Here is a 12873-nt window from a genome sequence, read left to right as displayed (position 1 = left end):
GGTAACTTGCAAGGGTTGCTCTCAAGTAACAGTGCCATGGTCTCTGTCAGGACCTACAGCGTTAGGAGATGTTCAAGAAAAACGTTACTGAGGTTTTTCAAAAACGTCAACGTGCCTTGTGCTGCCTGCATACTATCACCTATCCACCTCAAAACACCCCAGTGAGAGAAGAGGCGAGCAGAGACAGGCGAGCTACCTACACCCCCACCCAGCTGTGCTTCATCTGTGACACTGTCCTCTGTACACGGAGGGAGGGTTCCATGAAATCACTACAGGTTGCCCTCAGATGGCAGCCGTCTCCTGAGAGGGTGAAGTGGCCTTCCCAATGTCGTCGGACAGGGTAGCAGAGCTTATCAATTAAGAATGTCGGTTTACCTCAAGAGCACCCCTTTTGAAAAGTCCTACTTGCAGGTATGGCTTAAAGATGGAACTCTCAGAATTATGGCAAGGTCCCTAAATAAGCCTGGGAGGAAGAAGCACCCTGAATGCCATTTTTACACTCATACTCCAAAACAAGCTTAACTTATATTTGCTTAATAAGATTCAGGAAAGGCACAGCATTCAGACTGATGAATACACAGGACGTGTCCATCTCGTAATTTCCAATTCTGATGGCATCATTTAAATTACTTGAAAGTATGCAGAATTTCCCACCAAAGTTTAATAGTCTTGGAAAATATACAAGTGCTTGTAAAACGTGTGGGTTCCCCCAATCTCCAGATTGGCTGCCCACTGCAATCAATCTAACAGCTGCACTTGGCTTTACATGTTTAAAACAAGCTGTGCCAAGAAGTAATTCAGCTCTTTCAAAGCGAAACCCAACATGTGATTTACTGCAAGAGCTACAAAATATTCTTTTCACCAAAATAGCTGGAAAATATATAAGTGTTCAGTGAAACCTCCTTTCTGGCATGTTCCAAAAGACTAATAAATGAAAGCATACCAGAGATATGACATGAGCCAGGACTCCAACAATAAATACTATACGGTACTGAGAAAAATATTATAAGCATATTTCACTCCAAATGAATCAGATTCACTACTACACACAATAACTAATTCATGCTTCAGGGAGGTGGACAGGGAATAAAGGACACTCTCTTTAAGAAAGAATATTTAAAAAACACATGCATTCATACCAGCAAAATTATGCAGATCTTCTACAATTCAAAACACCCCCCCTTATCAAATGTGGTTCCTAGAGCAGATCTGTTTTTGTACTTTATCAGTGCACTCTGACTAAAGATCATTTATTCCACAACAAAATTCAATCTATATTTTCTACACTTAGAAAGATTACAAGTAAAGACTTGGTGGTTTCTATTTCCCCCCAGGAGAAGATGCATTAATGTCATGTGTTTTCCAGGAAGATCATTAGCTCTCTTTAAGTTATAATGTGGTGAGCTAAAGTTAGGTAAGCACTTCAAAAGTAAACCTTTCCTCAGGGAAAATTCATAATTTCTGTGCATAACCCCAAACTGATTGTTAATGAAAGAAAAGGAAATTTCAGAAAAACAGGTTTGGCATGTACCATCAATCTTCAAGGGATTGTTTCTCTAAGTCCCATTTTCTAGGAAGAAAAGACAGTTATTTCTGGACTGCTCAACATGACGGACCACAGGCTTAAACTATTCAATGTGTATCAGCTCTATGCAAATTAATTTAAATTTCATAATAAATTAATTTGCATACTGGGAATGCAGATCTCATGTCATGAAAAATCCTTCATAATCTCCAGGATACCTTACATTGCTTTATCTCTCGCCACAAAGGAGTGCCAAAACGAAAGTGATCATTCTATAAAGTCACAAAAGCCAAAGCTGGAAGGAATGTGGACAGAAGAGGAGGACCATTCCTGGATTCAAGATGTAAACCATACAGTCTATTCTTAGATTTCTGTGGGATTTGATAAACTGCTTAATTGATTCAACCATCCTTTCAGATGAGATGAATCTTCCTCTACTGCAGCAGTTAAGAATCGCAATTCTGTCCCCCACAAGGGACATTTGGCAATGTCTGGAGACTATTGCTTGTCACAATTGGGGGGAGGTACCAATGGCATCTCAAGGGTAGGGAAGCTGCTAAACATGCTCCAATGTTCAAGAGAGTCCCCACAACAAAGAATCATCCAGCCCAAATGTTAGTGCAGAGGCTGAGAAAGCGTGCTTTACTGGAGCCTAAGTACTGCTTTCAGTACTAATGGAGTCCACAGCTTTCAGCCACGCTACCAAGATGAGTTTTAGGGCTCTACCTAGAAACTTCTCATTTCAAAAGGAAAGAGCCGGGACACTTCAAGACCTCTAACCAAACACTGTAATGGGTGAGGCCATCCTGATGAGAAGGAAACCATGAAGCACCAGGCACACCGCAGGAACAGGTGTAATGATTGGCAGGTAATGTCCCCAACCATCCAGAGCTACCCCTCCCCATTCAAGTTGGACAATTTCCTCCCCACTGCGCAGTTTTGGAGTGAAATCTCACAGTTTGGTTTTAGGGTTTTGTTTTTTGTTTTTCTCCAGCACAGGTATTAAAAACATAACAGGAAACTTTAGTCAGAAGAGATGAAACTAGGAAGCAATACAAGGTGCTTCCCATCCTAGAAACTGATTTAACAAGACCTGAAAGGCTTGTAAATCAGATCCAGACTTGAAAAGAGACTTAAAGAAACAGTTCCATGAATAAATAAACATCTAACACAAAATAATCCTCAAATGAGTACACATGCAGATATATTTATGTAACTGCACAGATCCAACTGAGAAGACAGGGAGCTAAAACTGTCATTTCTCACAACAGTCTCTGCAAAAAAAAAAAAAAAATGTGTAGAGGCTGAGAAGCAGAATTTACACTTTTTGCATTTTTTAAAAGAAACTTTAAAATTCACAATAGAAAAAAAGCTTTCAAAAAATTTTAATGGAAAGAAAATCTCAGGTTTTAGAAACATTACAGATCAATATGAAATTGACAAGTTATGATCCGCAGTGAAGGATAGTTAATGGCATGGATATACACAGGATCATGTGAGAAGACAGGCCATAATACATAATATAACACTAATCTTATATAAACACATGCCACGTTCTATAATAAACATACATGAGTTAGGATACACATATGGACACCAAGAGAGACCAGAAGGTGAGGATTTGCCAAAATGTTAACAATGGCTACCTGAAGAGGAAGAAAGTTATAGTTAATTTCTATCCCTTCTTTGTGCTTTTCTATTTTCCAATTGCTCTGCAGTGAAAATAGTTTATGCTTTGCACTTACAAAATTAATACAATACTTACAAATTTAAACTGAATTATTTCAGGCACTACCTATAAAATAAGATAAATCCAAATGAATATACCAACTTTTCAAGGAAAGAAAATGCCTTCAGAATCAAACACTTACTGTGCAGCATTATTATGTTCCTGCCATCTTTCTTAAGTAACTCAAATGTACTAATTTAGTTAGAAGTTAAATCAAACCAGAAAAGGTTCGTCAGATATAAAGCGCCCTGGAGTAACAGCGAACGCAGACGAGTGTGAGTTCCATCTCCATTTCCACAGCCTGAATTGAGGAAGGTTTAATAAGATGATCTTTACTGGTTTTCTCAAAGCTAAACTGAGGTCCACATAGAAAAGAAAGGCTGGAGAGTGGAGGGGCAGCTGCATGCCATGGAAGACACAGAACCCTACTAAAAGAAAAGGGCGTGATTATGTCTCAGTTCCCCTTCTTAATATCTGTACACACATTTCCTATCGTGTTAAAAAAAAAAATAGTAAAAGAACCTACTTTTTTTTTCCATACATACATGGACACAATTAACCAAAGTGAAACGAAATCTGTGCTATTGTAGATAAAAAGAATCAGGGAAAGTTTCCATCTGCTGTTAATAGAGACAGTCATTTGTAACCATAAAACTGGAGTAAACACGAACTTTAAGATATATTTGAGTCGTGTTTTGGGGCCAATAACTGTTCTACAAGACAATCATTTCAGTGTCCGATTAAAGGGGTCTAAGAACAAGTTACTGGGATTCAACACAAGGCGTTCTGCGTAGCAAACACACCCAAAGAAACTCAACACTGCCTGAAATGCAGAGTGTGGGGCCCGCAGGGACCGCCTCTCTGCGCAGGGAGCAGGGAGCAGGGTCCAGCTGCGCAGGCTTGGGAAATGGGCTTCCCGGTTAACCGTGGGCTTCTTCCCACAGCGCACGGCCTGACTCGGGTTGCAAGGCCGTGGGTGTTTCCCGCGAGGACGGGGAGGAATCCCGGAGGTCCGACCGCTCAGGTCCACTCCCTGCCTCGCGAGCGGCCTGAGTGGCAAACCTGGAAACGAGCTCAGAAGTGCACGTCCGCTACACCCGCACACGCGCGCACACGTCGGTGGGTCCACGGACACCCCGGGAGGCACTGCCCAGGTTTCGACCCCATGAAAACTACGGAGGAGACACAAAGGCACAAGACGGAATCGGCACGCAAAGGCGCGAGGCACCCTCGGCGGGAACACAAAAGAGGCGCAGCGCGGCGACCTGACAATCGGGACGCCGCGAAGCCCACGTGGGGTCCCCGGCGGCCCTGCGGCCGCGCGCCCCCGGCCCGCCGCCCCCCACAGAGCGCGCCCCGGACTTCGCCGCGGGGACCCCCTGGGTCGACCCGGAGGAAACCCGCGACGCCGCCCGCCCGCCCGCCGGCGGGGCCGCAGACCCCCGGCCCGCGCCTCGCCCCGGGGCCCCCGCCGGCCCGCGGCGCCCGGGACCTCGGAAGGGGCGCGTCCGCCGGCCCCCGGCGTGTGGCGGCCGCCGCGCTCCCCGCGGGACCCCGGCGCCGGCCCCGAGGCCGCCCGCCCCCGCCGGGTCTTACCCGCGCCCGCCGCTTCCCGCGCCCCAACGCGCCGAGAGCCGCCGCCGCCGCCGCTCCGCCCGCGCCGCGCCGCCGCCATCTTGGCCCCGGCCGGAAGTGACGTCGCGCCGGCGGGGCCCCCGCGACCTCGACCCCGCGCGGCGGCCCCGGGGGACCCGGGCGTGGGGCTTCCGCGCGACTCCGAGGTGCCCGGAGACTCCGCGGCCGTCCGCGAGGGCGGGCCGCCGCTGCCTCTGTGTCCCGGGCCCGGAAAGACCGAAGTCCGAGAGGGCGGGTCCCGCCGGGTTCGCGGGCGTCATCGCGGAGGCGTGTCTGCCGGCCGCCCGCCCTGGGCCTCGCTCCGGTCCAAGGGGCAGCGAGCGGCCCCCGGGGATGGAGTGGCCTTGTCCCCGGGGACCCGGTGTTTGCAGAGAGTGAGCAAACAGGGTCAGAACGACCGTGCACAGCGCCCTGGGGGAGGTGAACCGGACGGGGGCGGCTGGGGAGAGGTCTGTGGGAAGCGAGTCGGCCGCTGTCACGTAGAGGTGGAGCCCTTCAAGGCAAGTCACTCTGAAAATGACATCAGGAAGTCGCCAACACCTGCCCTCCGTGGAGAGGACCCCATCTAAAGAACAGGCTTTTTATTAGGTGCGGATGCACCTCTGAAGTTGTCAGAGATCTGATGAGTTCATTTGTGTACTCCTGTCCGTCACCATATATCCCTTGTAAGGGGATGTCGCTGTCGCTGACCACCTAGCTCCAGGGAACAAATCAATGTTACTAAGACCTTAAACATTGACAGGGCCAGCACAGCCTAAGGAAAAAGGAAGTCAAACAGGAAAAGTTTATTTCTTCCACTCTTCAAGGAAAAGAGATTGTCAATCTGATGGATGCATGCAAGCAAGTCAGTCATGTGAAGTCGTGTCATTAGTCTTCTGCACCCCTTACCTGGATTAACGCCTTTCAACTTGATCAACCCATCAAAAGCATCTGAGATGGGGAAAAAAAGGAAAAAATCAGGTCCCACCATTCCACCCACCATCAAAACACTGACATACAAGTCAGCGTTTTAAAAGAAAAGAGGTAGGCTGTCTGGTGTTCAGTTGCACCTTAAAAAATAAATAAAGGAATGTCAAGTTAGAAGTAACATGGTGAATCAGAACCAGACAGCATAGTGCCAAGAAATGATTGATAGAATAGTCAGTGGTTGTCCTCCCTGGCCTTAATCTAAAATGGCTGGGTGTATTTGTTTCCTGGGGCTGCTGTTAACTTTGACAAGTTAACACAACAGAAATTTATTCCCTTAACAATTATGGAGTCAGATATCCAATATCAGTATCACTGGGCTAAGGTCAGGGTATGATCAGCAGGGCCATGTTCCCTTCTTCCTTGGTCTGAATTGTGGTAGCTGCCAGCATACCTTGACTTGGGACTGCATTACTTTAATCTTCAAGGCCAACGTCTTCATATCTCTGCTCCATCTTCAGATCACCTTCTCTGTAGTCAAATTTCCCTCCTCTCTCTTGTATAAGAATATATGTGATTTCACTGAGGACCTACCCAGATAATCCAAGATAAATTTCCCATCACTTAGTCATGTCTTCAGAAACTCTTTCCATAGTGAGTAGCAGTATCAAAATTCCAAGGTCAGCCTGGGCAACTTAGTGAGACCCTGTCCTGAAATAAAAAAGGTTGGGGATGTAGCAGAGTAGCAAAGTATCCTTGAGTTCAACCCCCTTGCAAAAAAGTCCTCTGTCTACAACATGAATGAAACTCCACTTTATACATGTGCACCAAGCACAGCTTCCGGTCAGTTTCTTGCCACGTTGTAGAGGGCATGATCATCAATCGCTGCAACATCCCAGTGTCTGGTATGTGGGAAACACTAAATAGACTTGGGTGGGGGTGCTTTCCCATTGAGCTACATCCCCAGTCCTTTTTATTTTTTATTTTGAGACAGGGTGTAAGTTGCTCAGGCTGACTTTGAACTTGCCATCCTCCTGCCTCAGCCTCCAGAGTCTCTGGTATTGCAGACGTGTGATACTGCGCCCTGCTAAATAGATGTTTTTATGGGGGAAAAAAGCCTCTCCCTTGCTCTGGATGTGGCTGGATTAAAGCAAATATGTTGTGGCCCAGACGATGTGCATTGAAAAGACAGCATATGGTTGTAATTGGAACCCTGGGACTCCTGCTCAGCGTAGCAGCCTGACACCTCCAGTATTGCTCCTGAAGAGATTAAAGCTTTTACAACTGAGATTAAAGAGTTTACAGCACGTTGCCAACAGAAATGTAAGTGGACTTCAGACTCCCCGAATGATAACAGTGCTCATTCTCTTCTGAGATCTGTTCTCAATATTTTACAGGCACTTTCTTCCCTATCCTCACGACACCCTGTGTGATAAGCACTGTGCTCGTGTACAGCTGGGGGCACTGAGGCCAGGAGGGGTGAAAGCTTGCTTGATCAAGCACCAGGACCAGTTTTGATCCCAGGCACATTAGCCCCCATGAGCAGCCTCCTCCGGTGCTCACGTGTGCGTGCGTGTGCACAAGCACACGCGAGAGCTGGAGCAAGAGCCAGTGCAGGTGACTGCGCTCCATACATGCCCTGCACTAGTCCTTCCTCCTTCAACAGACCCAGTACTCAGGGTGGGTATCCAGAAGAACTTCCTAACAATTTTTCATTAAGAAGCCATTCTGAATACTCTCCTTGGATTGTCATGCAAGAACACCTAGTAAAGACCAGAGGAAGGGGACCCAGGGCCTGAGAGAAATCATATCAGCTCACCTTTTGATCAGAGAGCACATTGCTTACCTTAAAAAAAAAAAAAAAAAAACTGAGTCCCCTTTCCTGTGACTTCTAATGATTCTCAGCAAGGCCCAGGTCCAGCACATCTTCTTGGTTTCTTCACCTCGCCCTTCCCACCCACCTTCTCTCTGCTGCATCATGTACCCCAGCAAGGAGTCACACCTGAGCAACAACTCAACTTGCACTATGGATTCTGACTAGAGAGGAGTGAATGAAGTTCAAAGGTAGAAACTGAGAATGAAAGATACATCTTATTGTGTAGGAGACACTTAGCTGCTCAGTTCCATGAGAAAACCTCTGCAAGCTCACAACATACAGATGATGCTCAGTAGTGGCGGAATTTAATGGCAAGAAGAGGAAAGAGGAGGTCACCTGCAGCGAGCACCAGTCTGCACTTAACACTGAGCCAATATGCTATGTTCTCTTTTAATCCCCACAACAGCGAGGACAGATCCTGTTTACAGACGAAGAAGCTGAGGCTCAAATTCCAATGTTGAGAGACGCGGGCTGGTTGCAGAATCAAGGACGTGTTCAATGTCAAAAGTCCGCAGTATGTGTGATGTTCACACTGCTTCCAACCATGGACATGCTCTCAGACACTGAAAATGACACTGAAAGTGACACCACCTCTGCCCTCCAAGGAGCCTGTGGAGGGAATGGATTTGCAAAGGCAACTTAGAGCTCAGTGTGCAACCAAGACTGCGCCCTGATGCTCCCAACCCGCTAAGCAAGCACTTAGCCACTGAGCCACACCTCCAGCCCCTTAGATAGTATTTTTAAAAAGAAGAGAAAGAGGACCAACTCCAAGTAGCTAACATTTCTAACCAATTCAAATTCATGGCCCCCAAGATACCTTTATTCCACCTTGTAAGGAAATCCAGAGCACTGATTCTAGATCTTTCCATTCTCCTTTTATGTTCTAACCAAACATGTAACAAAACAGTTAACAGGCTCAGCCTCTCCCACACAGATGCCCCTAGCAGTGTCCATTCCTGATTCAGAACCCCAGTGCACCGAGCTCAAAGGCTGCTGTGGTTCGTTCCTGAGAATACAAAGGGAAGTTCAGTCTTCATCTTCCTCGAAGGCAGAATTAATTCACTAATACGCCCCCACGAGAGCATGAATAAAACATACAGGTTGGCAACAAAGACATAAAGTGAAAATATTTTTCAGCAGGAAATGGCCGCAGGATGAAAAGGAAGAGAAGATAAATCAGGTACAGAAATGTGCAGGCTGCACCCAGGTGGTGACACCACGAGCCAGGTTTGCCGCCTCGGCTCAGACGCTGCAGTGCGTTGCCTTAGAGGATGTCTGCAGGCAGGGTAGCAGGCCCCGCCTAGCCAGTCATCACCCTCTCACCCCAGCACGGGCCATCTGTCCCCTGGGGGCCCTGCTTCTGCAGAGACACTGGTATGGGAACCTAGTGTCCTGGAAGTGCTTGGCACTTTTCTTCATCTTACTTTTTGGCTAGGATTCACTCATCGCCCCTTCTCGGCGGCATCCAAATTTGCCCTTCCCGAGAAGCCAGCTTTTGGATGAATCTTGCTTCCTTGTGTTACTCTCCTAGGCCTACCTTAACGAAATGCAGCATCCCAAGTGCAGGGGTTTAAAACAACAGAATTTAGTCTCTATGAATCTGCAGTTGTGGGCGGGGTCGGTGCCTTCTGGAAGCTCTGAGAGGGGACTATCCCAGGCCCCTCTCCTCGATTCTGCTGTTTGCCTTGGCCATCATTGACTTGTAGAAACCTCACTTCAACTGCCTCAGTCTTCAGGTGGCTTTCTTATAAGAATGCTGTGGATTTAAGGTCCACCCTGGAGCACTATGTCCTCAGCTGAACTCCTTACATCCACAGACACTCTCCAATGAGGTCACATTCTGAGATTCTTTCTGGTAGACGTGAATTTGGGGGGACACCATCCAACGCAGTCTGGGAGTAGAGGCCATCTCCACCAATTTCCATCTTTCTGTGAATCCCCATATAACCCCCACCAGCAATTTTCCACATGCTGTCTGTCCCGCTGCAGTCTGACTCCGAGATGTGTCTTAGGTCCCAAACATATTCTAAGCCCCTTGAGAATGAAAAAAGAAGCACATGATATCTCCACTCTAATCAGCAATGGGCACAAGTAATCTTTCAATCAATTACATTGGTTAATGCAGACCGGTGCACTGTTTTGTGATGTAGAAATGATTCCTGAAATAGAAACACATCACCATAGCTGATCTAGGACTCAGGCCTGTGTATGGAATTTGCTTTTCTTCCAGTTTCACTATATGTGTCCCCCTGCCCTGAAGGATTTCAACTCTGGTCATCATGAGAGTCTGAAGCTGATGAAAGAAGGAATAAATAATTCCTTTGCAAAGCTCCACAGGCAGAGTGAGAAGGCACGGCCAGGTTACGGTTAACTTTAATTAGACAGCAATGATTCCAACTGGGGTGAGATTTTGCCCCTTAGGGGACGTTTTGAGTTGCCATCACTGGGCAAAGGGCGCTACCAGCCTCTAGTGACTCCAGGCTTGGGAGGCGGCTGAACAGCCCACTAGGCGCAAGACAACCTCCTTCCACAAGAAGCCCCAAGTGCCAAAGATTCACAAACTCTGCTGTAGATTATTCTGCACTTGATTTTCTGATCTCACTGTTAGACATCTTTCTGCTTGATTGGAATGTGGAGCACATCTCCTCCAGGAAAGAGAACATTTCTCCTTTTTCTGTGACATGCCTGGCCCCACGTGTGTTTTCAGACATTTTTTTTTCCTTTACTTGCTCCCTCACCCCCATGAAATGTAAAAATCATAGCTCCATCATATATCTGTGTATGTGCAATGTGAATATTTTACTTCATACACTCTAGTGAAAACTTATGGATATAGTTGCTGGAGAAGAAACAGATTTTGCAGGGAATAAGCTTCTTTTATGTTAAATCATAAAGAGCTTTTCATAAAATTGTGGGACTCAGTGTTAGAGCACTTGCCTAGCAAGGATGAGGCCCTGGGTTTGATACTCAGAACCGCCAAAACAGAAATCATGGTGTGAGCTGGAAGGCACAGCTACTCGAAAGCCTCAGGCAGTTGGATCACTTGAGCCCAGGAGTTCAGGGCCAGCCTGGGCAGCTTGGTGAGAACCCATCTCAAAAAAAAAAAAAAAAAAAAAAAAAAAATTGCAGTAAAATGCATCTCATGTAAATTTCACAGTGTGAGCCGTGTCTAAGCGCGTGGTTCAGTAGCCCTCCAGAATTCTCTTTATCTTACAAACTGAAACTCTGTGCCCACTGACAAGGGCTCCCCATTCCATCTCCTGGCCCCCTGCATCCACCACTCTGCTTCCTGACGTTGAACTTGACTGTGATAGGCATCTCAGGTAAATAGAATCATATAGCTTTTGTCTCTTTGTGTCTGGCTTAGTTCATTTAGCACACATCTCCAAGGTTCATCCCTGTGGTAACATGTGTCAGGATTTCTTTTGTTTTGAAGGCTGAATAATATTCTATCATACGTATATAATACATTTTGCTTATCCATTCATCTGTCCATGGACACGTAGGTTGCTACAGTTGAGAATGATTCTGTTACAGACACTTCTTGGAGACCCTGCTCTCAATACTTTTGGGTCTGTATCCCAAGTGGAATTGCTGGGTCATACAGTCATTTTATTTTTAATATTTTGAGGAACCAACCACCAGAGTGACACGGCCAGTCTGTAACAACTACACTATCTTTACATTCCCACCATCACTGTACGAGTATTATAAATTCTCCACTTCTTTGACATCTTTTCACTTCTGATGATTATGTCCATTGATGCACAGATTTTTTTTTTTTTCAGTGCTAGGGCTTGATTGCAGGGTCTTGTGCTTGTGAGGCAAGTGCTCTACCAACTGAGTTATCTCCCCAGCCCCAGATTTTCATTTTGATACAGTCTGGTGTGTCTATTTTTTCTTTAGTTGTTTGAGATTTTGGTGTTATTACCAGTAAATCATTGCCAAATTTGGTGTATGAAGTTTCTAATAAGTGTCTCTTTTTGCTTTTTATGGTTAGGTTTTTGACCCATTTGGGTTCATATTTGCATATGGACTAAGGTAAGAAGTCAGTAACAGTTTCCCCAAACCATTTGTTTGAAATGGCAGCCTTCTCAGTATAGGACCTTGGCACCCGGTTGCAATCACATGACCATAGAAGGGAGGGCTTACTTCTGAACTTATAAACAGTTTTTAAATGTAAATTTAGCTTCCATGTTTTCTTTTTAATATTTGTTTCAACCTTTGAAAAACTTTTGATGTTGTTTTTGTTATGAGAATTTATGGCCCAAATTTTTAAATTTTCATTTATTTAATTTTTGTTACTAGGGATTGATCCAGGGGCAATGTCACTGAGCTGTATCCCCAGACCTTTTTATTTTAAGAAAGAGTCTCAGTAAGTTGCTTAGAACCTTGCTAAATTGCTAAGGCTGGCCTAGAACCCCTGTCTCAGCCTCCCAAGTTGCTGGGATGACAAGCGTGTGTCACCATGCCCACCTATGGTCAGAAATTTTTAAATGTCCTGTGGGTTCGATTTTGTAACAAAATCGTAACAAAATTTGCAACAATCAAGTTTTGCCCCCATTGAGAGCTCAAAAACTCTAATCCATAGCATTGCAATTGCTGAGGAGTGGCTCGGTGGTAGAGCGCAGGCTTAGCCTGTGTCGTGCCCTAGGTTTGATCCCCAGGATGAAGGAATAGATGAACGGTGATTAATGTGAAGGGTGAGTACGTCACTCAAAATAGGGTCGTTCTAGTTTTTATGGGTTATTTCCTCAATCATGTTTAATACAGCAGAGAGTTCACGGCTCTCTTTGGTAAGCGCTATAAGGACTGTGCTTGGCAGAGCCAAAGAGGCCACCAACTAAAACCCCCTAACAATGCCTCCCTTCCTGCGCCATGGTTAGCAGGCTCCAGGGGACTGCAGAGGGACTTTGCCCCTTTCCAGGTGTCCTGCATGATGCAATGCTCCCTGACAGCACTGAGGAAAGCCCTGTGTGTTCTACTCCAAGACCAAATGTCAAAAAAGTGCACCAGCAAGACGAGACCTCATTAACACCCTCTTACGCCCGCCGGGACTGTGCCTGCTTTCTGAGAGACAGGCCCAAAACGAGGAAGCCGCAGGTGCTGGCCGTGGTCCTCAAGTTGATGAGAGTCAGCGTGGGCATTCTTGGGAATCACTGTGTCACCACAGAGCAGCACAAGCCAGCGCCTCCAGCACTT

The 12873-nt window shown here is 46.3% G+C and overlaps 1 protein-coding gene across 2 annotated transcripts in view; it reads right to left on the bottom strand.

Moving 5' to 3' along the window:
- The window catches only part of PRDM2 (PR/SET domain 2), a 111449-nt gene extending 106523 nt beyond the window's left edge, over positions 1–4926 (bottom strand). Inside the window, exon 1 of one of the 2 annotated variants that reach the window (XM_079142721.1) lies at positions 4851–4926. The gene's annotated coding sequence lies outside the window, so the exon portion shown is untranslated. The remainder of the gene's footprint in view (positions 1–4850) is intronic. The other variant, XM_079142722.1, reaches the window with a different exon arrangement.
- Between the last annotated feature and the right edge of the window lie 7947 nt (positions 4927–12873).

Source organism: Sciurus vulgaris, assembly GCF_902686455.1.
Source record: "Sciurus vulgaris genome assembly, chromosome: 1".
Classification (NCBI taxonomy): domain Eukaryota; kingdom Metazoa; phylum Chordata; class Mammalia; order Rodentia; family Sciuridae; genus Sciurus; species Sciurus vulgaris.
The sequence above is the reverse complement of the archived record's forward strand: the minus strand, read 5'-3'. Positions and strand labels throughout refer to the sequence as shown.